This window comes from Schistocerca serialis, chromosome 4, assembly GCF_023864345.2.
Source record: "Schistocerca serialis cubense isolate TAMUIC-IGC-003099 chromosome 4, iqSchSeri2.2, whole genome shotgun sequence".
Lineage (NCBI taxonomy): Eukaryota > Metazoa > Arthropoda > Insecta > Orthoptera > Acrididae > Schistocerca > Schistocerca serialis.
The window spans coordinates 19,906,479-19,912,009 of NC_064641.1; positions in this window are offsets into that span (position 1 = coordinate 19,906,479).

The window sequence follows — 5,531 nt, forward strand, 5'->3', positions numbered from 1 at the left end:
AACAATACCTATCTCTACGAATGAAGATAACAAAAATTTAAACAGTCTGATTGGTTGACGAAATAGAGTTGAATAAACAAATGAGGATGAAATCGAAGAATGATTTTGAAAAATATTTCTACAAATTGATGAATAATTCTGTGTTTGGTAAGACAATGGAAAATATAAGAAACAGAGTGGATGTAAAATTAGTATCAGATGGAGAAGCTTTAAAGGATTAACTATATTTAATGAAAATCTTGTTACCATTCATATGAACAAGAGAAAAATCACATTTAAAAACCCATTTACTTTGGAATCAGTATACTTGATTTATCTAAAGATTTGATGTACGATTTTCAATTGAATAATGAAACCAAAATATGGAGAAAATTTTGAGTTGTGTTATCAAGATACAAACAGTTATATCTACAAAATACAAACTGAAGATTTTTATGAAGAAATGAAATCGATGATTGATTACTTTGATGCAAGTGATTATTCAGCAGAAAATATTTATGGAATTCTACAAGTAAACAAAAAAGTTTTAGGAAAAATGACACATGAATGCAATAGAAGAATAATGGAAGAATTCTGCAGTTTAAGAGCAAAAATGTATGCTTATAAAGTTGCTGATAAAATGGAGAAAAAATATAAAGGAGTTAATAAATGTGTTCTTAAAATAGAATAAGCTTAGAAGATTGCAAAGATTGTTTGTCAAACAAAAGAGGACATTACAGAAAAATCAATATGATTCGAAGTGAAAGACTTGAAATTTACACAGTCGAAATAAGCAAGAAATCATTGAGTTCATATGATGATAACAGATATGCTTTGGAAAATGAAATATATACACTATCATATGGATTTCAGAAATTATAAAAATCTAAATAAATTTTTTTCTGTATAAATGAAAGTCTAATCATGAAGTTCAACAATGTAAGTGTCTTGAAAGAGATTAAAAATCTAAGTGAGCTAGAGGTAAATGTTTTATATAATGTTACTGGATGTGAATATTTAAATGCTAGATATGGAGAAAAAACTTGTATAGGGCTTAATAATGATTTTAAAATTTTTTACCAGGTAGATATTCTAAATTAATTACTGACTGGGATCTTCAACTTTTTTAAGATGAACTAATGAAATTGAGTTACAAAGGAATGAAGAAACTTAAAAACAAAAATAATAAATTTCATGATCTGGAATTCATTATGCAAAATTTTTCCTATTATATTTTATATTCTTTAACCGGACAATACCAAACAGCTAAAGCAATGTGGTGAGTGTCTAGAGAAAAAGATTATTAATGAATTTTATAAAGACAAATACAGAAAAGGTGGATACTGTAGAATGTGTAAGGAATGTTGTAGAGTATATCAGAAAAATGAAGTTACTTGTGAATGCACTAGAACATTCTCAAAACCATTTACAAACTGCTGTTCATAAAAATCTTATGGTTATTAAAAGAGAAAGTCAATAATTTTAATTCATTTTATTTATTTTCTTATGTTCACCTTTTATAAAAATTAGATTAAATTTATTTTCTTACATTCACCTTTTGTAAACAAATATAATAAATTTCTTTTTCTTAGGTTCACCTTTAATATGAAATAATTATTTTAGAGTGAGTTAGGCCTGAAAATGTGAGTGAAAGTAGTAGAAAAGGCGGGTTTTAGATCACTAGCTCACTTTTTCGCGATACCCACATTGTGAGCCAGAGAGAGGGCTAGTGGGCCAGAACTCGCCTTTTCTAGCTACTTCTGTTACGGTAATGTGCCTCTGAGTGATGGTGTGTATGGTCACAACATTGGAACTAACAGTAACTTGTTGTTCCAGGCCATATTCTGTGTAATTGTACAAGAATTCTCAGTCATAAATTGAGTTATCAAATTGAAATTGTAACATTGTCTATCTCAAAGGCAAGGCACCCTTTATAGATGAGCATGTCCTAGTCATTGCATTAACAGAAGCTTATGTTTCACTCTTTTAATTTTCAAGTAATTTAAGAAGTGTTAAGCTTGTAAATTGGATGTATAGTTGGTTTCACAGAATGTTAATACTGCCTAAATCCTAGGGATTCTAGTCTGTTGCCTTATTTGGGCAGACTGCTGCCCTCTTGTGATGTGTGTTGGCAAGGTAGTTTTGACAGCAGACGACGCATTCCTGTTTCCTGGGCCCAGAGGAGAAACATGTTTCATTTCTGCTGCAGCGACACTTCCATTGTTGCACGACATCTAGGTTGGTCCACAATCTGGTGCCTTTACAAGCTGCATGTGTTGGCTCAAGTGAAGTAAATTTGATTGTTTAATACATGCCAGAGCCGAGTGTCACCAATTAATCAGGATCTCTTAATATATCCATTATTGTGGATTTAGTAAGCACATAAGCTTCGAAGCGTGTTCTGCAAGCCCGAAGTTCCTCATCGCCATACCTGCTCTTTAAATACTCGTTTAAACCTAGCTCCCTTATCGCTATTTCTGGAGCATGTTAAGTTTTAAAGTCTTTCACTTATGAGTAAGAACTGTTGAGGTTTCCTTTTTAACCACAGTCATTGGCTAACTCCACTCTTTGTAAAACTTGCCTGCTTGTTGTCTATTGGCTGTGATAGCCGCCTGCTCTACTTGCCAGCTTATCTTGTATTTTGAGGATTGTATATTTACTTAAGGGCCATTGTAAATGTTTCTGCTGGTGTGTACCAGTTGGAGTTACATAAAATTGCATGTTTTTCCACCTTATCTTGCATTCTGGGGGACTGAATATTTATTTGATGGTCATTGTCAATGTTTCTGTTGGTGTGTATCCGCTGGGAGTCACATTTTAAATTGTATGTCTTCCAGCTTTGCTTGTATTTTTGGGAATTGTATATTTTCTGCTTAAGGAATTTTATTAAGGCTTATAGACTGTTAAGAGCTTTCCAACAACCACAATCATTTGTGTGACTTGTTACCCTATCTGTATTTTGGATTTGAACTATTTGTTTAACTTGTTGTCCATCCTTGGGCGTTGTTAGTACTTTTAGTGACAGTCATTTGTGATTCATTTTACTGATAAATTTCAGTTTGTTGAATCTGCTTGCGGTCACACCTTCTTACTTGTATTTGGGGACTGTATATTCCTGGTTTCAAGCCCTGTTCTTAGTGATGTAAATTGTTAAATTTTGTTATTAATGAATTGATCCTGATCAAGTACTTTAAATTACTGTGAGCATTGTTATTCTTTTAGCAAGATTTTTAATTTGTAATTATAATAATTGTTGCTTATTTAAGTACCATAAATCGGATTCAGTATTTTAAAAAAAATCATCAGACTCTTCCTTTATCTTCTTTACACCTGTATGACTGTAGCATATTTCCCAAATAAAACTTTATGATATGTAATAAATTCCACATGTATCTCCTCCAAACCAAAGGGCACCTCACAATACTCTGGTTTTTCACACATACATTTAACCTTTTTCTGTTTCGGCTTTGCATTGATGCTAAAACAAAGGTACTGTTCCAGATCATCAATACGTACAGTATGCAGATGTATAAAGTTTACAACGTCATTGTATGCAGATTCTATGCTTAGCAACTACTGGCTCAGTCTCTCCAGAGCAAGGCATCGTACAGCTTCATAACTGTGGCATGTGGTAGACAAACACAAATGTCATCCGATTTCACACATAGTATAGAGTCATAAAACACTGTTGTATAGATACTGTCACACAAGTAAGACAAATGTCCGGTGGGGTACAAGTTAGATAACTCTCTGTCGTCATCTGTTGATTGATATAGCTATCTGCACGACATATTTCGTCCCAGTCGAACTTAGAAATAGGCATTTTAACACCTTTTGATGCATTTTCAATTCCTACCCTCACACACAAGGCCCAGTCATGATGTGCTTCTACACCCACATTTACACGCTTCGTTTCACTACGCATTAAATTGTATGTTGAAATGAAAAGCTTGAGCACACTTTGTACTTCATTATCCACGGCATCTGCACTCTATCCTTGCACTACCACATGTATGTTCTGGTCGAATGGATCAGATGTCAGTGACCAACACTGCCCTTCATCTTTTTGTTTAGACCCACCAGCAATACTTGAGACGTTGGAAAACAGACTGGGCGCCTTCATCACACAAATCGATCAGTGGGACGGGCAATAATAGCTCCTTGTCCTGCTCCAGCATGTGGGCAACGTGCGTTACAGGATCCCACATGGTCGCTACGGGTTCGGAAATGCTGCAGGTTGGTGCTGGTGCAGGTCCAGAAGTTGGTGCAGGACTCAATAAAATGTTGGCTGAGGTTGCTGCGAATCCTGATGTGACAGATGTCGTTGTGTTGGCAGCCACCCCTGCATGCCTTGGCAGGTCAAAGGCTACTGCTTAACAAGGAGGAGGAAGTGTCACATACAGACCAAGACATGAAACAACCAATAATAATGCTAATTATAGACAAAGATGTAATATGCAGTACTTACTTTCCCACTTTTTCCTGTTCTGCAGGGCTGTGCTGGATCTCGATTGCTGCTGCAGATACTTTGTGGTTCTTGTTCTTCTGCTGCTGCAGGCTGACTGACACTGAGGCTGCGGAGCTGTTGAGCCTGCCTTATTTCGATGACATCGCCAGATACTGCGGTAATATTGGCTGAAGCCTGTTATGTGACCAGATTCGACATTCCTATGGTTTCCACCCCTTTTTCTGGTCCACCATCTTGGATTACATTGTGGGAGGGAAGGGAGAGGGGTGAGGGGAATGAGCAGAGCTAGCAGCGCCCTCTGGTGATGGTGTTGAGAACTAGATCAGTTGGTACATGGACACCAAGGTCAAAACACAAAATTTGACATCTCCGACAATAAATTTGAATTTCCCGCCATTTCGATTTTCCCACCAAAATTTCAATATCCCACTATGTCTAGGGGTTGGGTGGAGTGGGGCGAGGGAAGGGGTGGGAGAAGAGACATGTGCTGGCTGGGGAAAACCCATGATGTCATAATGGAGTGATGGTAATTATTTGAACAGTTTAATGAATTTGCATAATTAAATTGATACCAATTTGATATCAAAATTGCTCCTAGGCACCATTACCCCACTACTAAAGTGTAGGGGCTTGAAATCAAGAAGAAGGGGGTGACAGAGGAAGAATTCCGAAAGTTAAAAATAGCTTTACTGCGAAATAAACTCAAGGGAGTAACCAAAATAATGGACAGTGCTGCCAAAAATACACAACTATTCACATCTGTGAAATAAAAATTGCCTGATAACCAACATTGAGAACCGTGTAGCTCCAAACCATGTAGTGTAGTATAGCTGGATCCTTCTTGATATGCTGCCGACAGCGTTCTCATGATGCTGCTACTCATACTTGGTCATCTATGGGGACGTGTATTACATGTTACCCATATTACTCGATCGACTTTTTCACTTCCTTGACGCAAGTTGCAAGCCTCTGCTGCTAGAGGGCTCTGAATTGTAGCGTGTAATATGGTGGTGTGTAACGTAACTAAGTCGGGGTCCTGCGAGGCTCAGAAAATTGAAAGCCTGAATACAGAGTGTTCGCTCAC